The following is a 27,811-nucleotide window of genomic DNA, read 5'->3' as shown; positions in this document are numbered from 1 at the left end:
ACTGTACATATATGGTACAGATTTTACGACTTTCGCTGTTTACGTTAAATGGGAAACTGCTGTTACCGCGCACTGACACTCTGCATATCTTGAGCATTTCACCCAGTTAGTGCCTTTTTTGTTTGCACTGGGCATATGGTGTGTAATAAAGCTCTGAAATTTTTTATTCTGTCTTTTTTTAATTGTAGGAGTGCATAACAGTATGACCATCTGGGATGGTGGTTTCCTTATATTTTATTACCTCATTGTTAGCTTCGAGACCGTAATTGGCTGAACACTGACCCCTGCGCACTTGTGTCCTTCAAGAGCCATTTAGCTTCCAGTGGAAAGGAGCTTATTGAAAATTATGCCTGTTCTATGATCATTTTCATCGAAGTAAATATGCTGTTTTCTCAATCTTTCGTGTTGGGTTATGGACCATGATCCGACGCGCTTTTTCATCCCGTCTGAGAGATTTCCCGCGTGAGAAAGTTTTCACCTATTACATAGCTTCTTCACAATTTCAGTCGCAAATAGCCGCGCTACACTAGTGCGCTGCATTTTGAAAATTAGCCCACTCAGCGAAACAATGTTTGAACGGTCTTCATATAGAGCGGAGATGCAACGATAAGCGTGAAGGGAGAAATTTCCAGTGCAATGATGTTCTGCCATGTGAGCGAAAGGAAGGTGGCACAAGTAACCCAACTTGTATTTATTATGCTTTGATCTATGATTACATCGAATGTAACATGAATTGAGTGAGGGAGCGAAATGTGAATGGGCTTCGAGTGCTGCTCGGCCGTGGCCATATAATTAACAATTTCATCTGATCTTTGGCGCCATGATCATGTGCCGCATCTTCTTCTCTTCACGCATGGATGGGTCGGTGGGATGGCAAAGGCGCATGACGTCTTCAACGTACATTGTGACCCATCGTTCTTGCGCTGAACTCGAGAGGTCAGGGCACGCTCCGCATTCTCCCGGCGGTCACTATTGGCATACGTACCAAGGAGCTGGCTTCGGAAGGCCGGCCACGTAGAGAATGTGGCCTCGCGGTTCTCGAACCACATCCGAGCAGCGTCTTCAAGGCTGAAGTAGACGTTTCGCATTTTCGCAGCGTCGTCCAGCCGTTAAATTTCGCGACCCTTTCGTAGTGAGCTAGCCAGTCCTCGGCGTCTTCGAACTGCTCACCGTGGAATGGCTTAGGGGTACGTGGGGCCTGAAGGATGAGGCAGGACGAAGGGGTGGAAGGGACCGTCGTGGTATGGACGGCCGGTTCGTTGCCATAGTTAGGGTGGAAGCTAGGGGCTCTTCGTCAAGAGGGAAGGTCTCAGGGGGCAAGACTCGGAGCCGCCGGCTTGCACGATGAACTGGAGTGGTCACGAGAAGTGGCCACGTCGGGTCGTCCGCAGGAGAAGGGATCATCAATGGTACCTCCACCAGTGTCACTACTCAAGCCACGACTCAAGACAGGGAGCCGTGAAGGTACACGGTACCATGAAGGTAAGACCCTAGAGTGAGGTTTTCGTCTAGTTGCGATGACAGTGTCCAGCACCAGCGCGCCTTTCGAGCCAACCAACGCTACGTCGTCGTCGGCATCAAGCACGGCAGTTGCGCGGCGCTAGGCACGTGGATATATATATATATATATATATATATATATATATATATATATATATATATATATATATATATATATATATATATATATATATATATCACGTTCTACGTGACGGTAATACAGGACGTTCCACTTCCACCGCTACGGTTGAGGATGGCGCTGGTGAACACTCTCAAGGTTCCTATACAGACAACATTAATGTCCAAGAAAGTAGCAGGTGGGACAGCGGCCGATGTAGCTCAGTTTGAAGAGCACCGGACGTGATATTCGGAGGTCGTGGGTTCGGTTCCCACCATCGGCACGTTGATTTTCCTTCCACTTTGTGTTTATTTAGCTTTCCCCGAAACACATTACATTACTGATTTATGTAATTACCGAAGTAGAAATTAGAAGAAAATAAAAGAAAATAAAAGACAAAAGTACAATCCCCAATGCTTTCCTTGGCCTCACCGATTGTTGGCTTCTTTCTTTCGTGTATTATAACGAGCACCCTCATTTCCCCTTGATTTATCTGCTTGTAGCTTACGGGGGTCTCGGTTCTGGCAGTCTTGGAGCCATAGGTAGTGTAAGAAGGTTCTAACACAGCTTTTGCCCTCGCTCTTGATCACGTTCTACGTGACGCTGGCGGTAAAACAGGACGTTCCACGTCCACCGCTATGGTTGAGGGTGGTGCTGGTGAACACTCTCAAGGTTCGTATACAGACAACATTAATACCCAAGAAAGTAGCAGGTGGGACAGCGGCCGATGTAGCTCAGTTGGAAGAGCACCGAACGCGATATTCGGAGGGCGTGGGTTAGGTTCCCATCGTCGGCACGTTGTTTTTCCTTCTACTTTGTGTTTATTTATCTTTCACCGAAATAGATTGCATGACAAATTTATGTAATTACCGAAGTAAAAAAAAAGACATAGAGTACAATCGCCAATGATTTCCTTGGCCTCGCCGACTGTTGGCTTCTTTTCTTCGCATATATATATATATATATATATATATATATATATATATATATATATATATATATATATATAGCATTTAAAGGTGCGAACAGTCTGAGAGTGCAAGGCAAACTTTTTATTTTTTATTTTGTTTTATTATTCAAACTGTTGACATTTACGGGAATGTTGTCGTGTGTTGATTATTGGAATAAAGAGCATTAAATGCAAAAGCGGAAGGAAAAACAACACGCCGATGATATATACATATATATATATATATATATATATATATATATATATATATATATATATATATATATATATATATATATATATATATATATATATATATATATATATATAATCTAAACAGAAGTAGAGAGTGGAATCATATGCAGAACAATGATTTATATTACAGCGAAATGCAGCATAACAAACTGCAAGATAAATTTACAAGTATAGGAGTAAATATTGCTATACACCTACTTCGCCTTTGATTAACTACGCAAATCGGTTGTTATTTGTTTTTGTTTTCATTTTTGATTCTCTCCTTTCCATACCTCGGTTTATAATAACGTCACGTTAGTTTCTCTCCCACTATTTGCCACCTTGGAAAATCTTCCTCATACGTTCACACATCTGCATTCCCTTACCTTTCTTTCCTGGCCCTCTCTATCGGTGACCTTGGACAGGCTTCATCGGCGCGAGGGCTCGCTTTGTGCTCCTTATGACAAATGGCGTAAAAAAACGAGAGCGAGAAAAACATTGCTGGCAGCGCTCACTGCGTATTCATTGAAGTCATCCATCGCGTTGTGGACTGGAGTACGCTTAGCGTGACTCGCTCCTGGACACACGCCAGGCTTCCTGTTTCACACGTCTCTAAAGCGAGGCCTATAAGTGCTCAGGTGTTACAATCAAATATATAGCGGCGCACGCAGAGATTCCCCGATGGCACGCCACCCATTTTACAGGCTGCGCACGCGCAAACATGGTAGCGACATTGTGGCTTAGCCTGTTATTAAGTTTAGCCGCAGGCAGAGCACAACGCGGTAAAGGGGGATTCGACGCATGTGGCAGAAGTCCTGGTCAGTGAGTACAAATGTTTTTTACTTGAAAAACAAAATGATTTAATTTGAGCTCGGCACAAGTTTTGTAATTTATGACGAATAAACACCCCAAAAGCAGCCGAATGTCCGAATACTAGAAAATGTTTGGTTTGCAGGGTTTCACGTCTCAAAGCGCCTGAGTCTATGAATGACGCCGTAGTGGACGGCTCCGGAAATTTCGACCACCTGGGGTTGTTTAAAGCGCTAACCGCATGAAGCGACAATTCGAGCGACACGCTGCGCCACGGCGTCGCGCGGTGGGCTGAGGACCGCCAAAGAATTGCCGCTCGTCGCTGTCGCTCAGGTTCTGGGTTTTTAGAAAATTTAGCATGTCATCCGGAAGCAGCTCTCGAGGCAGCCAATCGCAGTAGGCTTTGGGGTGCTCAACTTTCGTTCTCTCTCTTTTCCTTATTATTTTTTTTTTTTTTTTGTGAGTGAAGTTTGTTTTCCTGGTCCGGTTTAAGCGAAGAACCCGCAGAAACTCACTTCACCTGCTCAGTGCATGTATGAGCGCATCGATACAATTCAGCAAAAGCTTGGTATGGTAATAAAAGAAAAGAAAGGTTGGATATTGTTAATTTTCGAAAGGAGCGGGAGAAAGTCACTGCTTGCAACGCAAGCCTACCTCGCAGTGTAGTTGCGCACCGCTGTGCTGTGTCCCTTTAAAACGCTACGGCTTATATACAAAAAAAAATCATCAGTATTTTATCGTACTTCATACGGTTTGCTGTTAGAAACAGGACATAATGTAACAGAACTGCCCTTGACTGAACGACGAGGCGACGGTAACAGAGCAACGCTGAAAACGCGCCTCTCTGTCGACGAGTCCCGTCGCTCCATGCGGTGTGCACCAGCGGCAACGACAGGTGTTGGCGTTGGCGGCGTCGCGCGACGCATCGCCAAGGATTGTCGCCTCCTGCGGTCACCGCGCTCAACGCGCACTGACGTCGCACAGCACTCGGACGCTTTGCTTTTCGCCTCCATCAAAAAGCGGCCGCTGTGGCTGGACCACCACGGCCGGAATAATAGAAAAGCTTGAGAGGGAACACTGACTTTGAATTAACTTGCTTTATTACGCGGAAAAGCAATTAGTACATGCCCAACATTGACTATGCGAAAACAAATGTGAAGTGGGAACATTGCTGTGCGGCACACTCGACTACGCCCGCCGCGGTGGCTCAGTGGTTAGGGCTCTTGACTGCGGTCCCCATGGACACTGGAGGAAGTCCCGGGCGTTGCGGCCGCTTTTTGATGGAGGTGAACAGCAAGGCGCCATTGTACTTTACGATACCAGTTGCAAGCTAAAGGACCCCATGTGGTCGAAATTTTCAGAGACTTCCACATCGGCGTCCCTCACAGTATGAGTCGTTAAACAACGTAAAATTCGAATGAAACGAAACTTGAATGCAGTTAAAGTTAATGCTTCTGCTTGTGCTACTGGCAACCGGGACATAGTATAAAAAAGAAATGCCTACATCAATGAAGGGGGCCGCATGCGATCTAAGTAACTTCTCTCGGCCTCCTCAAGCGGTGTGGTATTTGTATCAGTGTATTAGAAGGAGAATTATGATTCCATTATTTCCGTCACAGAAAGCTCACGCCGTCTTTCAAATTTAGCACCATCTTGAAGGGAGAAAACAGCGAACAGTTGCGATGGGCCGGGCGCTCCGTGTGTGCCTCGTATGGTCGTTAATGCTAGCGCTTAATAGAAAACATTAACCACTGACTCAGGTTCCACCCGTTACCTTGCTCGCTCCTCCGCCTGTTCAGCACCACAAAATCAAGTTATACAACCGCAGGTTTTACACTGAGTAATCACACGCGCCTAGCTTTCCCAACTGAACGTGGTCCTTTTCTTTTTCTGACATTTATGAATGACCTCACTAGCAATATTTCAAGTAAAGCCAGACTTTATGCACTCGACTGCTGTATCTATCGCAACATTGTTTTCCAAAGTCGATGCAGTTAAAAACTTGACGTCAGTTGCTCATTCTCTTTGTTTGAAAAATGATATATGTCGCAACATCTCCCCAAATGCCGTCTCGTCTGGCCAGAAAGAAAAAAAAAATACTCCAAACAGACTATATTGTTTGCAGGGTGAACCTATCTGCCGTTTAAATTTACAAGCATTATAAGCACTTGGGAGTCTTCTTTTATTTTTTTTTTTCAAGTGACCTGCCATCAAATACACATATAAACTTTTTATCGACTTAAGCCAGTCGGGCATTAAGCTTTCTCCGAACAAACTTGAGAAACGATCGACTCAAACTGAAAGAGACATTATTCATGTTCAACATAAGTAGTATACTTGAATACGCTTGCGTTGCTTGCCACACATATAGAAAAATGAATATCGGAGCGTGTCAAAAAACGGGCCCCCCGATTTGTATTTGGCAATTTGAATTTCCAAGAAAAAGGCCTTCTTAATAACGCGATAAGCGGGGGTGGCCATTACTTGAAAAGATGAGAAAATATTTTGGCTCTCGTTCTTTTTTTATCGTGCTTAATGGCAAAACTGGCATTTAAAGAGAAAAAATCATATACGAGCCATTTCAGCCCGCTGTCACCATCCTCGAAATTTCCGTGAGCACAATTCCCAAGTAAACACACACAATATGTTTTTTTTTTTTCATGGACAATATACGATTGCAATTTGCCTGCTAGCAGAGATATTAACTTCCTCTTCGACACTATATTTCTTCGCGCTACAAAACCAGCTGTTAATATGATTGCATCAATATGTTAATATGAGTGATCATAAGACTGCTAATGACTATAATTGCCAGCGTAACATTATTCCTTCTTGTAGAGTATTTTGTCCTGTATTTCGTTCGCGTGTTTCGTGCTCGTGTTTGTTGTTTCGCAACGCTTGTTTTCGTTTTTACATTTTTTTTTCTAATTAGTTGTCTTACTTTTGCGTTTGCCTAATTGTTTTTACTACCGAAGGAGTCCTGTATTATGAAATTTTATTTTTTCCCGGCATGTCGTATGACCGTTTAGGTTTCCTGCAATGCTTTTCTTCATATTTATGCCATTTTCTTTCATTTTTTCTTCCTTTCAATTTTTATCATTGTACTCGTGTTTTTTAATTTTGTTAATCCTTTTCGCAGCTGTGCTCCTGTGTGAGTGCTGTAAGTATTATGTATAGTCATCCATACATAACACTAAATAAATGATAGCAATGTTTCAAGACTAAGTTCACCTTTAAGTTTGTCATGCACTCATGGCGAGTATTTAAGACTTTAACATAGCTGAAACATTGACCTAATAGTTTTACAGTAATACCAGGTTTTATACAGAAACAACGTGTTTTTTAGACGTAAACAAACTTTACAAAATCATCCGGCCCTGGTACCAAAGAATATGCTGCACCAACACTATATTATTCCAAAATATATCGACTCTGAGAGGCTAGATAAAGCGGATAGAGTACGGTGTCTAGGATGTTTTCTGTAAAATTCCTGGTAACTTTAGCACGGTTCCCTAATTCATCGGTCAATATTACGGAATTGTACACAAATTTGTACCAGGAACTCAACATATAGTTAGTGCGAGCGACGCGCATATGACGAAAAATTAACCCAACACAGGAGTTTGGACAGCAAGTCGGAGTGCGGTGGTGGGAACAAGATACTTCGAGCGGTGCGGCAGAACCTTAGCAATGGATTATCAATGGGACACTGACACCATGCTGGAGGTAAGGAAGCACTTCAGTGTCAGCCAGTGTTCGGCTAAACAGGCTTCATATCGATAGTATTCTTACGAGCGCAAAACCTTTACTGAAGGCAGGTTCGCGCGAGGCATGCACAGTCAGCTTCCGATATCGTTTAGCTGCCTGAAGTGTTATTGCTGTTGTTGACCAAATAGCATATGACGCTCCGTGACAATATCTCTAGATGACGTGCAAAATTTAATAAAAGCTTGCAACATATAAATACGCCCCCCAAAAATGTGGAATGGCCGGCCGAATTTCGAAACTCTTTTCTCGGCTTTTAGCGTTCTGGTGTGTGGGCACGATATAATTTCTTTTATGGAGTTTAACGTTCTAAATTTGGTCAGGCTATGAGGGACGGCATGCAAAAGCTCATTCACGTGGCCTCCCCGAACGAGAGGAGCGTTGACAGATTCTAGCATTCCACTGCTTCACTATGACGGGGGCCATAGACTTACCATAGCGCTACGGTCTATCGCTGCCGTCTACCTACCGCGTGCCGTCAGCTCGCACGCGCTGATTGACCCCAGCGCGCAGAGTGCGCCGGCATAAGGTGAGCACGTGACGCCATCTGGAGCCTTCGATGTGATCTGCGCAGGCGTACTGACGAGCTCGCGATAGCGATATGCTACAAGTTTCTGTTAGCGCAGCAGCAGATGTTGATGCCGTATGCAGATCGCTTCCCGATGCCACGGAGGATATACGTGCGCAGTTTTCTGCTCGTGCGCGTGCGGTACAGGTAATTTTGAAATCGCACTGTGTGAATATTTGAGTACACACGCTGTTAAAACTTGTAGGTGATATTGGCAAATGCTTTGTACTTTTAGTTACGCTGAAACCATGGCTTCACCACTTTGTGACGCGAGATTATACTATATTTATATCAAATAACATCAAAGGCGCGCAAGTGCTTCAATGAAGCACTTCAAAGTACTTTTTTCAGAGCAGCTAGTGCTGAAGAATTCAGTGCTTCCGCCCGCTAATCCTGAAACATACCTGCCACTTTTAAATTCAGTGTAGCTAGAAAGCGGCAGGAATTCTGTGTCACGAACCTCCGAGTCCGCTTGCTGCTGTCGCCTGTGCCGAGTTGATGTACATTTTGCGGGTCCAATGAATATTTAGCGGGTGTTTAGTTCGCAATGAAGGTACGTAGGATTGATAACGAGGTGTTATGACACTATTGTGGAAAAGAAAAGATCTTTCCAGTTATTGTATACAGTTAGCATTCCAATATTCATGAAACGGGGATCTATACTCGAAGTACCCCAGCGAAATACGATGCGACATCTTACGGTGGAATGCTGCCACCATGAGCGTAGTTGACAGCGTGGCCACATCTCGGAAGAATATTACTGATTCGCTCACTTGAACAGTGTTCCCATTTTTTAAGGTGTTCTCATCGTGTATGGTTATATTGTGCAGACTGTAAGTACCCTCTTCAGTGATAAGTAACGCGCCCTTTGCCGATAATGCGATTGGAAGTTTGGCCTCTGGAAGGGCCACCGGTATGTTTGCATTTTTTGCGTGAAGGAAAAAGATACAGGATTGCACTTAGCTCCGTTTGATAGCTTAATGTTGGAAGCCTTTCATCCTTGTTCTCTTCTGTCTACCTTTCCTCTTCTTCCTCTACATGGCGTGCTTGTGTACTCATCATAATTTAATTGTTTTCTTTTATTTGGCTTCATGGTCAGAACGTGTAGCGATATCCTTCCCGGGGAAATTATGTCGACGTCAGAAAGAACCAAATGCGACATCTCATTGACACATCTTGCGGAATCTCGCTGACACATCTCGCAGGTGCATGATATTCACCATGAGCCTAGCAAGCGTTTCGCCTTAATAGAGAGCGTGGAACGGCATCTGTGAAATATAGTCACAAAAATAGTTGTGGTTTAGCTCTGATAACCCTAGTTGAAGTCAAGAGTTTGACGGAAGCCCGTCTGGTCGGGATGGGACATGACGGAAAATAAGCGACACCGACCAAAAGAAGAAAGATGGAATGACGTTTCGGCTCCCACACGGGAGCCTTGTTCTTTTGGTCGGTGTCGTTTATTTTCCGTCATAACCCTAGTTGAATTGGGAAAGCAACGGCGCAAGTTTCTTTTGCCTGCTACCTTATTGCCCTATCACGGCCTTTCAGTCTAAGGTGCTACATTATTGCGGACACTTAAACTCGTCCTTTAAAGGTATGACGCGAGAGCGTAAGCTACCAACCCACATATAAAGTCACGTTTCAACCAAGTCACGTTTCAACCTGGACGTGCCTGCGTGTCGTAGGGGTAACGAAAATGCAAACGGTTCTGGCAGGCTGCTTCTCATATCACCTTCCCATATTAAAGGAGCGACCCGAGTTGGCAGCTCCTGCCCGTGGCACAGGGGTAACGTGGAGCTAAGCCTTCGCCCTGTAGTGGGCGTATAGTCCAGCTGATAATGATTATTAGGCTTGCTATCGATTCTTTTTATTTTCAGTGCCGCTATTATATGGAATCACAGCGCCTATGATATGGGTCGATGGACTGCCGCCATCGGTCGCTCTCGGTGTCACCCGTTAATAATTGTAATTTATTAACGATGCCCCGCTATTGGTGCGCACACTCTCAGGCACCCTCAGAGTGTGTGGGGGCAGCTGTTCAGATCTCAAAAGAGATGCCCTCGACTTGCATGGCAAGCTTAGCGGGAACTCAGCTACCTGTAGTGAAAGAAGGGGGGTGGCCGTTCGGTGCCCAGCTTCCACCGGTTCAAGCCACAATAAGGGTCAGATTAAAAATTAACAAGCAAAAAAAAAACCCTATACAGCCAGACACAATATAGAAGAATTCTCACTGGCACTTAAAATATACAGGCAAAAGGTTCACAGAAAGGCAATGCAAAACATGCAGCTAAAAGGGCTTAAACAAACACAGTGGCTTTACCACACTGCACAGTACACGCGAGAGTCAAAACAAACACTAAAATATTTAGCGGGCACTCTCGCAGACCGACGTCTGGAGAGTCACGATGTGGCCGCCCTATCGACGTGCCCCGCTCCCTCGGAAATAAGTCGGCTTGCGGAACACCGGGTTGACCCCTGAAGGCGAGCAGTAGCACTGCAACATTCGCTATAACACTGGCTGTATGGCTAACCTGTCGAACTGATGCATCCTCAATAAATAGGGCACGCTGCGTTTGTATGTTGCAACACGTCAAAGCAGGCACGCAAATACACGCAACTCACTCTGCAAGCGTCCTCTCTTCCTTCCACCAAGACGCTCGTCGTCATTGGTCATTTTCTGTCGAACCTTCTTGAGAAACCGTGGTTGCTTCTCTGGTCGGGGGAATCACTGTCGCCGCCGACTGATGAAAAGGGGTTGACGCCGATGCGCGCAAGGATACGCAAGCTCCTCACGCGGAAAAGGAGACATTTCTGCAATCTTCTGGAAACCCTTATGCGATGCCCCGCGCATGCTTCCTTGGCGCTGCGCTGACTTGACAAAAATGTGCGCTGATTTTGTGACAGTAGGTACCTGCAAACTTCTTCCTTTCACGTGCTCTCGTAATGTCGCACCCTTCTGTAGGCATTCAACCCTCGACCATACCACCTGCAATTTGCCGCCTCCCAGAGCTCCTATGATCTAGGCCATGTCACTAGTCAACCGACTGCCAATTACTGGTCGCACTTTCAACCGAGACACTTCCTTTCTTCCCCTTTGTCACCTGTTAGCCGTGGCATAATGCTGCTGGCGTTCATTAGTATGTGAGCCCTCATACTTTCATCATCCACGACCGAGAATCTTGCCCGATCTTGTTTTTCCGCTCGCTCTGAATGGCTAAGCTATTTTGTGAGATCACATGGCTGCGCACGAGCTATTCGGAGTTCGGTATCGCTGCTCCAATGCGCAAGTCAACCAAACGGGACGTTTAAAGTCGCCAGCCAACAGAGAGCACTAGTGATGGAGCCTATCAGTGACAAATGCTGACCAGTGCTTTCACATTAAAGAAAGAAATTAATTGCAGTGGATTCGCCCCCCGAACCCGGGTACTCGGATTCAGTAACCAAGCTTCTTATCCGCTACGCCACCGAGGCGCGTGCTCACGCTCGCTATAACCAGGTTTTGGTAGGTAGAGCTCCACTATTTAACGCGGCGGCTCCCAGACTGCATCCCACCACCACCACCACAATAATAATAATAATAATAATCATCATCATCATCCGGGCTGTACCCACATCAGGGCAAAGGCATCTCCAATATTGTTCCCCCGGTCATTTGCTAGCTACATCCACTTGACCGCTGCGAACTTCGTAACCTCATCCTCCCGTCTGATTTTCAGTCCCTCCTTCCCCACTGGTACGCTTCGCTTCCCGTGGGATCTAATTTGTTACCGTTAGAGACCATCGGTTTCACTATCTTCGCATCACATGGGCTGCAGATGCACAAGCCCATTTTTTTATGCTAAACATGTAATAAAATGGTGTTAAATCGTGTTATTTCCCTGACCCGTTCCAAGAATGGCCTCCCCCTCTACGAGGGCATCACGACAAGGAATAAACAGAAGGCCGTCACTATCAAGCGCGCCGTTGATTGCGGAGGTCACGGTGGAATATCTGCATTTAAGATGGCGCGAGATGTTCAGCTGGAACTCTTTCTTAGGCTCTCGGTTTAAAAACAAGAGTTATCGGGTGAATGATTCTGCGGTGCAAGTTAGCAAGGAGCGATTGCAAGATTGGTGGCGGGAAATCAGAAAGGTGACATATGGTTGAAGGGTAGAAATAAAAAATATTGACTGGTTTGGTTTGGTTCGTATACAGTCAATGAGAGACGGCGTAATGGAGGACGCCGGAAATTTCGATCTCCCGAGGTTCTTTAATGTGCCCCGACATCACACAGCACACGGGCGCTTTGCTTTCCTCCTCCATCGTAAAGCGGCCGCCGTGGCCGGGATTTGATCCCGCATACTTGGGCGCAGTACTCGAGCACTGTAACCACTGCACCACTACGGCGGGTAATATTAACTGAATTGACTAAATAGTTCACCGATATGCAACAACACTGAAATTATATGAAACAAAAAAAAGCTGAGCTTGTTAGAAACTGCCACTATCTCGGTTCAAAGGGGGCGCTCTTATAATACATTCATCCAGCCATCAAAACTGCAGACTGCACATGAGGTGTATAGCCGCAGAAAGTGTTTTTGGGCAAAAAAGCAGCAATTAGACCTTGTTTCCCGCCGGGCGTCCGATCCAGGCGTCCGTGAGGCGCCTTTCAATTGCCGCTTGCTCGAACGCCGCACCGCACAGCGAAAGGCGCAGACACGCCGCGAAGGAAGGGAGGAAGGTGGGGGTGAAAGAAGAGAGGGAGATAGAGGTGTAGTATCGGAGGGCTACTATTGACCGCGCTCTAATGGCGTTCCCCTGATCGCACTTTAGTGGTCTAAAGTGCCTTCTATAAACTTTTTATTTGATTGGATAATTGGGTCACGTGTTTCGTAACCATCAATGTGAGTCCGCGCACAGCAGCAATTAGACCTTGTTATTAAAAGACGAAATGAACATGTGCTTCCGCACTATGATTGGTCTAATAGAAATGACCCCTGACAATTTTTTCATTCTAATTGCAACTGACTAGAAGTATTTCATTCAACTGAGGGTGGGAAGTGGTTTTATGATGCTACATTTTGAGGCACGCAGGGCTCCTCTCTCGATGGTACATTAATCGAGCTCAGGGAGGGATGTCGCTGTAGGATTCAACAGTGTTGTTTAAACGTGCAACTGTATTCTTCGTTTTTTAGGCCTTGGGCAGGGCCGGCGACGGAATGCCGGATCATTTCGTAGGTGGTGGGTATGGATCGCAAATAATGTTAGAAAGAGACTCTTCTATATCCACACGAAAGAGCATTCGGTGTCCTGTTTCACCACGACCCACTCCTTGCAAACTTGCAGCAGGTTCTTCTTCTTTTCTAGTTTCACATATCTCCCGATTAACCGGGACTACTATAATTACAGAATTGTTTTACAGCTATACACAAAGTGCGGCAAAACTTCTCTTTCAGGGTGCGACCTCTCTTCTCGACACCCGAATACAGTATCTTCTTTTCTATTGCGTTGATCGGCTCGCTTCAAAGTTGCTTTCTATCCCTCGAAGTTCAGGCTCTTGGTGGATTCCCTTTCCTCAATATTTCCGCCGTAGCTGCTTGTGGCCGCTGCAGGCGTATTCCACTACCGTTACAATTACTGACCGCCAGCTTTCGTCAAGTTTTTAGAAACCGACACGCTGGCTTGTCTGGAGATGGTTGCACGAGGATCGGGGTATCCTTTCGGGAGCGACGCTTTTCTACGGCCAACGTCGCTCTCTGCTGTAGGCCATCTGTGCAGAGCCTGTCTGGAGACCTCATAACAAAAATTAGTTGGGACTGTTCGGAGGGAGGAGGCGCCTGCAACGGCCGCTCCGTTTGCTTGTGCACACACACGCGCAATCGAACGTACACAATACACACATACATCAGTCTCTTCGCTCCCTCCTTCTGCCAGCGATCAGAGCGATGTAGCCGCGCACTAAAGAGTGAGTGTTAATGGTGAGGGAGTGGCAGTGTTCCTTGTGTAAAATAGTATTCCGTGGTGTGGGTGTAAGAGTATAGAGCCGGACAGGAACCATTTGTGTCTACTTCCTCTTCCGTTGGAACCTGTCGCTGTTTTCAATTGTTTTGGCCAGGCAAAAGTATAATACGTTTTCTTCCGTGTGGGAGGGTCAGCTAGTATTCAGGGCAAAATATTCGATGGTCCCTTGACGACATTGAATCCTTTCAAATGGGAGCGCATGAGATTTTCACATTGCTAGTTTGGAATAAAGAAGTTCAGGCAAACCTGCAGTCATGTATCTGAAACACATGTCAGACTATGTGTAACTAGAAGAAATGAAGCGTGTTTTTTGATGTATAGATTCCGGTATATGAGGCAAGAAAAGAGACTGAATCATTTGATCCGCCGTATAGAGGTGGTACAATTAAGGCGCTGATCTGCAATGCATCTCCGACGATCGCGGAATTCGCCGAGGAAACGGCGGTGATTGAATAAAGCCCGGGTGCACGAGCCTGCATTTAGCCGTGACCGGTCGAAGCTACCCATGAAATTCATTTGCAGTGCAGGGATTCTGGGAAATTTTGTTAAATTGTTGGACGTGTGCCCAAACACTGTGCATGAAGACCTGCGTTGATTCCATCTAGGTTCAACTACAGAGAATAGCGGGAAAGTTTGCTAAGAACTGCAAGATGCCCTTAGCTGTCTCCTGCACCTCTAATCGAACCGCAGGTTATGACTACACCGCTGCCCTAAGCAGTATATAATTGGCTCCAAAAATATCACTTAAGGCATGTTCGACGAGAACAAGTGCTCTGGAACGGCGGCTCTGAGCTCTCGCCCTCTCAGGCCATAAGCGATGCGCCGGCCTTAGGAAATTCGATGAGCGGAGGACACCACGTGACTGCCCGTTTCGGTTTCGGTATTGACGCGGTCGGTACCGCGACCACGGGAAATCGTCGAATACCTGCGTAAGGTGCGTGTGGTCGAGTCAATTTCCCCGCTCGTTAACGCAGTCCAAAATTCGCTTTGTCTCGCCGGGCCGCAGCTGCTCAGTGGGTGTTCGAATGAAGCCCACTTAGACCCTGTTGGGGAAAGTAAAATGGCAACTTTACGAGGTCAGGTTGCTTACTAGAGAAACCACGAAGATCCAGTACCGACCACATCACGGGAAGACGCTACAACATTCCACACCAATTTCGGCGCATACAATGTCCTTCGCCAGTTACGTGAACTGGACAGTCGTCCCTGATATGATGGCAGCATTCCGACAACAATCAGAAGTAGTTGTCCACATCATCTGTATAAAGCAGCATTTAGCATACCTAAAGACGCTTTGTTTCCATTGTCCTCCTCAGTTTCGTTTCTAAGCAGCCGGTGAATGCATCTTTTAGAGGCCAGTAATGCCGCTAAAGTTTGATCTGTTTTCTTTTGTAGCGAGAGCTACTTTGACCACAGTCCGGCCATTTTGCCTTGCCTTTCCGAAGAGCGAAGAAGAAAGAAGAAAAAAGAACAAGGAAAAGAAGATGAAGAAAGAGAAGAAGAAGAAGAAAAAGAAGAAAAAGGAAATGAAGAAGAAGACAGATAACTCGGTAGTTGGTACAGGCAACCGACAACAGCGAGTTGCAAGGACAGAAGATTCGTTAGAACGTTGTGACAGCGGTGTGCTCCGGAGTTCGAAGTAGGAAGTCTGCCATTAGAATTCTTCTACACCCGAATGAGAATGGTCAACGACGAGAGCCAAGGGGTGCTCATAAGCGATTCCCCTATGGCATACATAAAGTTGAAACTATAGAGTATAACTATACTATGGGCAAAAGCCATGTCTTTACTTTCAAGCTGAACTTATGCGTAGCCATGCAGATTGCAGATTGCTCTCGCGTAGCTCCAGGTTTAACCACAAGCTAAACCGCAGCTAATGTTTTTCGGCTACTTAAGAGGAATTGCTCCAGAACGAAAACGTTGTGGTAATATTAGAGCTAGGTGGACAAAAATTTCATATTTGGTCAATGTTTTAGAAATAGTTTAAAATCTAGTGTTAATTCCTGATTTTCTATGTTGGTTGAACTTTTGCAAGTCATTTTTTAAAATGTAAGGCTGTATTTGTGTACCGTTTTGACGTCAGTATAAATATAATAAAGAATGTGCAATATGTCATTTTCTTCATCGGGATGCAAGTTACAGAGTGAGATTAAAGTGCTGTATTTATATAACTTTGAACAATAAAACAAATTACTCTTTAGGTGCCGCTTTACTGGTTCAGTTGCGATACGTTTTCAAATATATATCTGATTCCCAACAATAAATGGCAAGCAAAAATAGCATCGCTGAATTTGGCCCATACTAAATAGTCTGTAAAAATATAATAATGATACAACATTGATTGGCGAAGTAATGTCGTGCACAAAAACTTAGGCTGCTTCAAAATAAAAGAAAAAAAAAGTAGGTTTTAAGTTTCCGCTAACATGTATTGAATGAACATTACGCTTTTTGTAAAGTATAGCCTCGGATAATTCAGCTTAAGGAGTACCAATGTTCCATGCTTCCTTAGAATCCTCCTGCAGCTTATACAGGACCGTCGGGTCGCCTCCAAATTGGGTCCACGGTGGTAGCTTTCTCTTCATGTGGCGACAATGGACTTCGCCTTAGCAGTTTCTTTAGTAGGTATTCTAGAAACTCAAGTTCGCACGCACATTACTCATTAAAATCGATTCCCGAGAAGTCGGATATCTAGCTTCTCTAAACTTACTCCATGCCCATGCATCCCTGATTGAACCAGAGTGCGGCAACTTGACAACACGTTGTACAGCGCCTTTGAGACAATGGCAACGAAATTTTCGAAAGCAGTAGTGCAGCATTTGAAAAAAAAAAAAAAAACCTTGCTCTTAATGCCTTATTGAAAAAACTTCTAGAGGACTCAAAATATACTCAAATACCTCTTTATACTTGCCTGTAACACCACAAAAGTGGTAGACGCCGGGTTTGAAATTTGTAGCCTCATAAAATCAGCTCAGTTCCGCCCATTGGATCGTCATTTCGCATGCTCACATAGCACATTTTATTGCGATAGCAATACTGCGCCAGGTTTCGAGTCATCGCATATCCTGTCGTGACGCTGGGGCTATGTCGACCCGGCCTTCACTTGGTAGCGTGCAGAGACTCGGGGTTGAAGTAGGATTGAATCTTCGAAGTTGGTGAAATATGTACAAGCAGGTTTAATGGCACTTTGAGAAACTTATTTACAAGATTATTTACACGAAAAAGAAGGGTACATCAGCAAAATGGCAAGCGTTAAGAGTTCATAGCGAGAAGCGACTGGATGAGCCGTTTACCCAGGGCCCAGAGCGACATTTCGTGCTCTGCAGCGTCCTTAAAACCCCCCTATGTCCAGCCCCTCTCTGAAGATGTTGACCAACCAAATCCAGGGCACGCCCCTCAGGTATCGGCATCCAATCGAACACATCACTGCACTGATGGTCTGAAGCACTGACTGGTCCGGCATTCATTCGTTGGGCGTGATCACTTGTTGGCGGGAAAAGCTTGGGAACGGCGAGGAGAGGAGGTACATTTCTATTCTTCAGCAAAGAAACCACAGGCTGGTTCTGACAAGGGGTTTTACTTCTCAGAAACCCGAGTGCACGTGGCGCCGCATAGGGCTCCCAACATGGTCCCTTTTCGACAATTGCAAATCTTTCCTGCATTCCCGGGAAATCACTTAATGGCCGTATGAGTCATGCTCCTTTCTTGTCCTGCACGTCAGCGGACATGTCACTCTGTCGTCTCCTTTGGATAGGAGGCATACATCACTGGAGGATAGCACTTCTCGACTGGAAGGGTGAACAAAAGAAAGAAAGCACTTCCTGCTATTTCCCGCAGGGGGACGTTTCTTTGTGTTTTTCCAGACGTTCTCTTGACAGGGTCAATTTGGCATTTGCAGGTTGTCCACAAAGCAAAACATGCTTACAAAACAGGATTCCTGGAAACAGGCTCACTTAGAGCCATTGGACCATCACCACATATTCACAAAACTTATCCATGCCCACAGGCGAACAATAGAGCGCGCAAATGCGGATGCACGGTCGTAACAGCCTCCTCCCCCGCCAGAAGAGACTCGGAGGGCAGCAGTCGCCGCTGCTGCATGAAGAGACGACTTAATGGCCTGCACGTGAACGCTTGAAGCTCGCTGTTGCTTGTCGCGTTGTCTTGATTGTTGTAGGCCAAATTGCTCGAGCTGTCTGAAACTCAACCACATGTCGAAGCAAGCACCCGGCTCCCGTCTGAAGAGACCAGGTTAAAAGAAAACTGCCATTGTTGTTCGAGAAAAGCCCACTCTCAAGACGTTCAGGACCCACGTATTCCTAGAAAACCAGACGTGCTGCTTTACATAGTCACACATATACAAGCGCACGAAAAAAAAAAACCTGATTATCAATTTGGATACATGGTGAGGAACATCTCGGACCGCTTAGAAAGAGCGGCTAAGCGCGTCCGCATTCCCATTTAACTTCCCCTTTTTGTATCTTATTTCAAAATTGTACTGCTGTAAAATCAAGCTCCACCTAAGAAGGCGACTGTTCTTCGATGTCGCAGTTTGCAGCCAAGCCAGGGGACAATGGTCCGTCTCTACGGTGAATTTGGCCCCTCCAAGATAGCACTGCAATTTTTGAATGGCCCATACAATGCAAGCGCACTCTTTCTCTGACGCGCAATAAGCCCTCTCTCTAGAACTCAGTTTTCTGCTCAAGTAGAGCACGGGGTGCTCATTACCGTCGTCATCTCTCTGGCAGAGAACAGCACCTAACCCTCGATCACTGGCATCACACTGGACCGTGAATTCTCGGTCATAGTCTGGAGCTCGCAATACCGGACGGCTAATCAGCACAGCCTTCAGGTTTACGAAGGAGGCTTCCTTTTGTTCGTCCCAGACTACATTTGTCGGTTCTGTCCTGCGGAGAGCGTCGGTCAGAGGGCTGGCCAAAGCTGAATAGTTAGGGATGTAGTGATTGTAGTATCCAGTCAGACCTAGGAATGCTCGAATTTCCGTCTTCGTGCTCGGCCGCGGGTAGTCTGCTACCGCAGAAATCTTAATCTCGCTGGGTTTCCTGAAACCCTGACCTACATTGTGACCCAAGTAGTCCACGGTCGCCCTTGCCAGGCAACATTTCTCGGCCTTTACGGTTAGTCCAGCTTGACGCAAAAGGCTCAGTACAGCTCTTAGATGTACCATATGGTCCGCCCATGAGTCGGAAAAAACCGCAATGTCGTCTAAATAAGGCACCGCGAATGTTTCACACCCCTTTAAAACCCTATCCATGAGTCGGGAAAAACAAAATGGAGCATTTTTGAGCCCGAAACTCATCATTGTTGGCTGGTAGCTGCCCGTCGGAGTGACGAAAGCCGCGTATCTGCTGGCGCGTTCAGTGAGCGGTACTTGCCAGTATCCTCGAGTAAGGTCCAGCGTAGTCACATATGCCGCTCTACTGACCTGTTCTACTCTCTCCTCAATATTCGGAATAGGATACACTTGATCCCTGGTGAGAGAATTTAGCTTTCGGTAGTCTACCACAGGCCTAGGGTCTTTACCTGGAGCTTCTACTAAGATCATAGGCGAAGCATAATCGCTTTCCGAGGGTTTTATTACTCCCAATTCCAGCATGCGAGTTACTTCCCTATCCAGAATTTCTCTTTGCCTTGGAGAAAATCGGTAGCACCTTGATCGCACTGGCACGTCTGAAGTCAGCTCAATATCGTGCTCAGTCAAATCAGTTCTGCCTGGCCTGTCCACGAAGCAGGCCTCAAACTCTGTTATTATCTCGCCCAGATCGGACAGCTGGGATTTCTTTAGTTCTCCTCTCTGCTCCGTCTTTTTGAGAAGCTCCTGAGCGTTGCTTCCTTTTCCGCTGAGGCAAATCAAGTTGTCCCCCATCTCCTCGGGAAGGTTTAACGTTAGATTTACCATGGTTTCCCTCTGCTCATAGGGCTTCATAAGGTTGCAATGATAAATGCGCACTGCTTTACGCCTATCGGGGATTTTCACTGCGTAGTTAGTGTCAGAAAGCTCTGCAACGACTTTAGCAGGTCCTTCCAACTGTACTTCGAGCTTATTCTTGGGATCATTGGCTTGCTCCATAGCTAAGTCCTCTCGGGTTCCACTTAGAAGTCTCGTGAGATTACTAGACACTGGCGGCAAGAGGTTACTCTCAAGAACGTCCTCATTTCGCGTCTCATCAAGCTCACTTTCAAGTTGACATATCTGAGATGCCTCGCTCTCAAAGTTTTCTAACCTGCTATCTTCCGCATTTACCACTGTTTTAACTGCCGTTTCCTCCGCTGTGGATTTTTCTGGAATGAGCAGTGTAGCTAGTTCTCGCGCCTTTGAACGTGTTAAGGCTTGCACAACTCTGTCTCCGAAAAGGATGCCCCTCTTTCGCAGTAGCATGTCCGATTTGTTGGAGAACAAATACGGATAGCACTTAGGAAGCTTTCCTGAAACGGCAGCCTCGGTTGTTAACTTGCCGAAAGGGCCCTCGATGACTACGTTCGCGATTGGCAAGCACACACTCTGTTCCTCCACTACCTGGCGGATCCACGCACACTGTCCTGTATAGTCGGTAGGCGACACATACGCCGGATGGACAACATCCATCGTTGCGGCCGAATCGCGCAGTACCTTGCAAGGCTTCCCGTTGACTACTAGGTCATGCAGGTAGGGTTCTAAAAGCTGCATATTTTCATCGCAGTCACTGACATACGAGAAAGCAAACTTTTCTTTCCGGCAGTTGACGGCAATGTGACCCTGCTCATTACACCTAAAGCATGTGAGCGGCTTCCTAGCCTCAAGCTTATTCTTTGTGTTCAGCGCATTGGTCACTTCCCCACTTTTCTCACTGCCGTCCTTTCTAGGGCGTTTGCCTGAAGAAGCCTTCCTTTCTTCGTTTGCAAATCTAGCAAAGTGCCTTTTCTGACGGTTATTTACACTGAACTTGGGATTGCGGGGCCTATCCACTGCTGGGTTGCTGAATTGTCGGCGCGAAGCATACTCCTCAATAAGTTCGGCAGCTTCAGTTGCCGACTTAATTTCGCCTCTGTCCTGTAACCAATTTCTTTCTTTTTCTGGGAGGCAGTTATAAAACTGCTCCAAAAGAATTCGCTCGACTACAGCGTCCCTATCACTGTAGGAATCTGTGCTCTTTAGCCACTCGCCCAAATTTACTCTTAAATTGTACAGGAATTCAGGGTAACTCTCGTCCCTGGACTTAGTAGCTTTCCGAAAACGTTGTCTGAACGCCTCGGCGCTAAGCCTATACTTTTTCAGAAGGCAAGCCTTGACCTTCTCGTAGTTGTCCGCGTCCTCCTTGCTAAGCCGCGCGACAACCTCCGCTGCCTCGCAGGGCAGAACCGTCAATAATCTCTGAGACCACGTGTCTCGCTGGAAGGACAGTTTTTCGCAGGTTCGCTCAAAGTTAACCAGATACAGACCGATATCCCCTGATATCACATATGGCTGCATGTACTTTGACATCTTGAAACCTGCCTCCTTGTTGAGAAGAGGTACCGCTAGCTGGGGACAATTGCCCGACCTCTCGCTCAACTCTAGTTTTAATTTCCGGAGCTCAACTTCTAGCTCCAGCCTTTTTGCTTCTCTTTCAAGCTTCTCACGTTCGTGCTCCCTTTCCTCTTTTTCCCTCTCAAGTTCACGCTCCCTTTCCTCTTTTTCCCTCTCAAGTTCACGCTCACGCCTCTTTTCCTCTTTTTCCCGCTCTTTCTGCTGTCTGAGCTGCTCCTCCTTTTTTTGGGCGATGACGTTCCATGCTTCACTGAGCTCCTCATCATCGGCTCCCAAATCTGTGATTGCCTTTATAATCAAAGGTTTTCGTGCCAAACCTCTTGTATCAATTCCCAATTCCTCACACAATTGCAACAGTTCCGGTTTCTGCAGCTTTTGTAGGTCCATGATCGCTCCGAGTGTCGGCTACTTCCAAAACAACAGTGCAAACTACCAAACCTAAAGGCGTTTCAACACTTTTTACCAGTTCTAAAATCTAACCCTGTTCTAGAACCTGGTCCACATCAGAAGAAAAGCCAAGCACTCACCCACACATGCGATCGATGTTCCGAGCTGCTTTCTTGTTGGCCGATTGTTGCTCCTGCTTGTTGCTTGAGATGCCACCTCCGATCACAAGATGTTGTGGCTTGTAGCTTCAGATCCACCTCCAATCACCAGATGTTGTAGCTTGTAGATCCAGACCCCACCTCCAGTCATCAGATGTTGTGGCTTGTAGATTCAGATCCCAACGCTGGTCACCAGTCGTTGTGCTTGTAGATTCAGATCCCACCGCTGATCACCAGTTGTCGTGACGCTGGGGCTATGTCGACCCGGCCTTCACTTGGTAGCGTGCAGAGACTCGGGGTTGAAGTAGGATTGAATCTTCGAAGTTGGTGAAATATGTACAAGCAGGTTTAATGGCACTTTGAGAAACTTATTTACAAGATTATTTACACGAAAAAGAAGGGTACATCAGCAAAATGGCAAGCGTTAAGAGTTCATAGCGAGAAGCGACTGGATGAGCCGTTTACCCAGGGCCCAGAGCGACATTTCGTGCTCTGCAGCGTCCTTAAAACCCCCCTATGTCCAGCCCCTCTCTGAAGATGTTGACCAACCAAATCCAGGGCACGCCCCTCAGGTATCGGCATCCAATCGAACACATCACTGCACTGATGGTCTGAAGCACTGACTGGTCCGGCATTCATTCGTTGGGCGTGATCACTTGTTGGCGGGAAAAGCTTGGGAACGGCGAGGAGAGGAGGTACATTTCTATTCTTCAGCAAAGAAACCACAGGCTGGTTCTGACAAGGGGTTTTACTTCTCAGAAACCCGAGTGCACGTGGCGCCGCATAGGGCTCCCAACATGGTCCCTTTTCGACAATTGCAAATCTTTCCTGCATTCCCGGGAAATCACTTAATGGCCGTATGAGTCATGCTCCTTTCTTGTCCTGCACGTCAGCGGACATGTCACTCTGTCGTCTCCTTTGGATAGGAGGCATTCATCACTGGAGGATAGCACTTCTCGACTGGAAGGGTGAACAAAAGAAAGAAAGCACTTCCTGCTATTTCCCGCAGGGGGACGTTTCTTTGTGTTTTTCCAGACGTTCTCTTGACAGGGTCAATTTGGCATTTGCAGGTTGTCCACAAAGCAAAACATGCTTACAAAACAGGATTCCTGGAAACAGGCTCACTTAGAGCCATTGGACCATCACCACATATTCACAAAACTTATCCATGCCCACAGGCGAACAATAGAGCGCGCAAATGCGGATGCACGGTCGTAACAATCCCCAGCGGATGCCACGCTTCATCTTGAACAGCCCAGGAGGAGGAGGAGGACATTTTGTGGCGACAATATATAAAAAGTGTGAAGAGGAATAAGTACGCGAGGAACATTCTAGGCAGTGACATCGTGATCGCTGGCGCGCGTTGGACCTGACGGTGTTCGCTGTCGCTGTGCTCGCCGCTGATCTGCCCAGTCCTGCTGATCGAGTCCTGCTGATCTGCTCAATAAACCCCCATCTTACATTTGGTGGAGCTGCCAGTTAAGATCTATCCTCTCGCCCTGGAACTCCGCCGCCGCACAGTACCACCTCCTGCGATGCCTGAGGACGTAAACCACCAAGCCGTACAAGTTGGCTCGGCCATTATCTGTCCCGGCTCCCTCCGCCAGCGAAACCCCGCCATCTTCAGCGGCACTGACGACCATGACGTCGAGGACTGGCTCACATCCTATGAGCGAGTGAGCGCTTATAACAAATGGGACGCGGAAACGAAGTTAAGAAACGTGATATTCTATCTTACCGGCGAAGCAAACTTATGGTTTCGCAATCATGAAGCGGACATTGCATCATTGTCCGTGTTCAAAGCTAGCTTCGCTGAAGTTTTCGGCCGTCCGGCTGTGAGGAAACTCCGCGCTGAACAGCTCTTGCGTGCGCGGTCTCAGCAGGTTGGTGCGAATTTCACAAGTTATATCGAGGACGTCGTCGACTTGTGCAAGCGCGTGAACGCGCAGATGTCACAGGCCGACAAGATTAAGTACATTCTGCAAGGCATCGATGACGACGCCTTCCGGATGCTGGCTGCTTCAGATATCTGCACCATCGCAGAAGTGGTCACACTGTGTTAAAGTTATGATGAACTGCGCAAACACAGGGCCATAACTCGCGCGAACAGTATGCACTCTGAGTCGCTTGCTGGCCTGACAGATGCAGCTGAACATTCTGCACTGCTGCCACTAATCAAGAGCTTCATTCGGGAAGACGTTGCTCGACAGCTATCACTTATCTCCTGCCATGAAGAGCTTTCCTCACACCTAGCTTCCAGTTGGCGCCAGATTATTAAGGAACAAGTAGCTGAATCTCTTCCTCCAGCCCCTCAATACATGCCTGTCGCAGCCCCGTTGACATATGCGGTTGTTGCTGCCCGACCACTACCTAAATATGCTCCGCCGCAACTTGCCTACGTTCAGCTGCCTCCTGGTCCTGCTTGAGAACCTGCGCAGTTTATCCGACCGGCTTCAAGACCGCGCAATCCCTGGCGCACGACAGATAACCGGCCAATTTGTTACACTTGCGGGCTGGCTGGACATATTTCTCATTATTGTCAAAACCGTTTCCCAGTGTCGGCACCACCTACTCATAGTTCTGGGTACTGGTCTTCGACGCTTGAGTATTCCGCGCCTACTGAGCCTCCAGCCAGCCGTCATTTTTCCCCAGACCGCTCAGCCACGTCCGACGGCCGTTCACCGTCACAGCGACGCCGCTCTATCTCTCCGGTGCGACGTCGACAGAACGCTGCATGTGAGGAAAACTAGAGGCCGCAGTTCCTGAGGTGAGAACTGCGACCCCGTCGAACTTTCAAAGTCCTCATCTGTCGCCGGCCAACCTTATTGAAGTTTTCGTCGAGGGCGCTGCTGTCATGGCTCTAATTGACTTTGGTGCTGCGATTTCGGTTATGGACGCGAAACTATGTAGCTCATTAAACAAAGTCAAGACGCCAATAGTGGGACTTTCGCTGCGAACGGCAAGCGCTCAGCATATCAAGCCTTTATCAGCGTGCACCGCTCGAGTAGCTATCCAGAATTGCCTTCATACGATTGAGTTCGTCGTGCTGCCATGTTGCTCACACGCTGCTTTTTTAGGCTGGGATTTCCTGTCGCGTGTACGCTGCTATTATCGATTGTTCTCGAGCTGAAGTGGGGTTCTCGACTTTGCCCGATGCCTTACCAGACGCTGACTCATGAAATTCCTGTGCTAAAGCCCTCGTCGCCGAAGATATTGACCGTCCTCCCTGCTCTTCTGTGCTTGTTCGTGTCGCTTGTGCCTCTGTTAGCGATAAGACCGATATCTTCACACCAGCCCATACTTTCCTGCGCCGCAAGTGTCTTCCATTGCCCTACGCTGCGCTCGCTATTTCCGCTGGCCTTTCCATGTTATGGGTCGCTAACCCATTTAACTTCCCTACCGCATTGCGCCATGGTGAATACCTCGGCAGTATCCAGCCAATCGCATCTCTTCTGATCTCTGAGGAACCTGACGACGCGTCGCACTCTGCCGTGACTACGCTAAGCCCCCCTTCACCTGCGCCCGCTCCTCCCTCTACATATTTGTTCCTCTGCTCCATCGACGCCGATCTTCATCCAGCGCAGCGCACTCAGCTTTTGAACCTACTACATCAATTTCTCTCCTCCTTCGACTCTCAACAAAGTTGTTTGGGTAAAACTGCTGCAGCCACTCATCGCATCGACACCGGCACTCACGCACCCCTGCGACAGCGCCCCTATTGTGTGTGTGCAACCGAACGCCAGGCTATTGAATAGCAAGTCGACCTAATGATTCAGAATGGCGTGATTCAGCCCTCAAGCAGCCCGGCGTCACCTGTTGTCCTCGTAAAAAAGAAAGATGGTTATATCCGCTTCTGTGTCGATTATCGCCGCCTGAATAAGATTACGCGAAAGACGTCTACCCTCTCCCACGCATCGACGACGCTCTCGATTGTTTGCAAGGCGCCGAGCTCTTTTCTTGTATAGATTTACGTTCCGGCTACTGGCAAGTTCCCCTGGAAGTGGCTGATCGCCCCAAAACTGCCTTTGTAACTCCCGACGGCTTGTACGAATTTAAAGTTATGCCGTTTGGCCTTTGTAGTGCTCCGGCAACATTTTAGCGGATGATGGACACCCTTTTGCGTGGCCTAAAGTGGAAGACGTGCCTCTGCTACCTCGACGACATTGTCGTCTGTTCTCCTGACTTTGACACATACCTATACCGTCTGAAGCACGTTTTGACCTGTCTATCTGATGCCGGACTGCAGCTGAATTTGAAAAAAATGTCGTTTTGCCGCCCCCCAGCTCACCATTCTTGGCCACGTTGTCTCCAAAGAAGGTGTATCTCCAGATACCACCAAAGTTCGTGACGTAGCAGCCTTTCCCAAACCGACTTCCATCAAAGATATATGTAGCCTTCTCGGGCTGTGCTCTTACTTCCGCCGCTTTATTAGAAATTTTGCTTCAATTGCTGCTCCCTTGACAGACCTTCTGTCCGGCGACCTTTCCTCCGACATTTCCGACCTTTCCGTCGTGGTCGCTAACGTGCGACGATGCCTTCAATACCTGACGCCGGATCCTCACGGCACCGCCTGTCCTACGTCACGTCGATCCCACATCGCCTACTGAGGTCCACACGGACGCCAGTGGTATTGTTCTCGGCGCTGTGATCGCTCAGCGCAAATCAGGTTATATTGAATACGTGGTCGCCTATGCTAGCCGAACACTCACGAAGGCTGAATCTAATTACTGTGTCACTGAAAAAGAGCGCTTATCGATTATTTGGGCTCTTACTAAATTCCGCCCTTACCTCTATGGCCGCTTTTTTGACGTAGTGACGGACCACCATGCGCTTTGCTGGCTTTCCTCACTGAAAGACCGGTCCGGCAGACTGGCAAGATGGGCTCTTCGCCTTCAGGAATATGATGTCCGCGTTGTTTACCGCTCCGGCCGCAAGCATCACGACGCCGATGCACTTTCCCGCTGCCCCCTTACAGCTGAGGTCGCTAGCCTTTCCTCTTCCGACATTTCCCCGCCATCGCTTCACATTAATGACATGCCGTCAGCGCAGCGGCAAGATCCTTGGATAAATTCTCTCCTAAATTTTATCTCCAATCCTACTGCTGCTTCTCCATCGCGTGCTCTCCGCCGCCATGCTCCCACTTCGCCATTCGTGATAACCTCCTCTACCGCCGCAACTACTGCGCAGATGGCCGCAAGTGGTTGCTAGTTATTCCCCGGCAGCTACGTTCGCAAATCTGTGACTATTTCCACATTGACCCACAATCCGGTCACGCGGGAGTCTTCAAGACATGCACGCGTCTCCGGCTGCGTTACTACTCGAGGGCATGTACACCTTCGTACTCAAGTACGTTCGCTCATGCCTCACCTGTCAACGTCGCAAGCCATCTCCTCAACGTTCCGCTGGAGGGTTGGTACCGTAACCCAACCCACCACGCCCTTTCGACCGCGTCGGGATTGATTTGTACGGGCCGCCTCCCTACACTGCAGCCGGCAACCGCTGGGCTATTGTAGCTGTTGATATTCTGACCAGGTATGCAGAAACCGCCTCACTTCCATCTGCCACAGCGTCAGAAGTAGCTTCCTTCATTTTGCAGCGATTTGTTCTTCGTCACGGCGCACCTCGAGAGCTGCTCAGCGACAGAGGACACGTTTTCGTGAGTGACGTTGTGAAAGCCTTGCTCACCAAGTCCAACACTATTCATAGAACTACCTCCGCCGATCATCCCCAGAATAATGGCCTCACTGAGCGTTTCAATCGTACCCTTGGCGACATGCTCTCTATGTACGTCTCCTCC

General features: G+C 47.4%; 1 non-coding gene and 1 pseudogene across 1 annotated transcript; both read left to right on the top strand.

Moving 5' to 3' along the window:
- Positions 1-1,828: 1,828 nt before the first annotated feature.
- On the top strand, positions 1,829-1,901 carry TRNAS-UGA (transfer RNA serine (anticodon UGA)). The gene has a single exon. It is a non-coding gene; the product is annotated as a tRNA-Ser (tRNA).
- Positions 1,902-7,301: 5,400 nt separating this feature from the next.
- Positions 7,302-27,811, top strand: part of LOC146200225 (uncharacterized) — a 41,429-nt pseudogene continuing 20,919 nt past the window's right edge.

The sequence above is a fragment of the Amblyomma maculatum genome, chromosome 2 (genome assembly GCF_055883805.1).
Source record: "Amblyomma maculatum isolate TAMU_Amacu chromosome 2, ASM5588380v1, whole genome shotgun sequence".
Taxonomy (NCBI): Eukaryota; Metazoa; Arthropoda; class Arachnida; order Ixodida; family Ixodidae; genus Amblyomma; species Amblyomma maculatum.
This window is presented reverse-complemented; position numbering and strand designations above follow the sequence as displayed.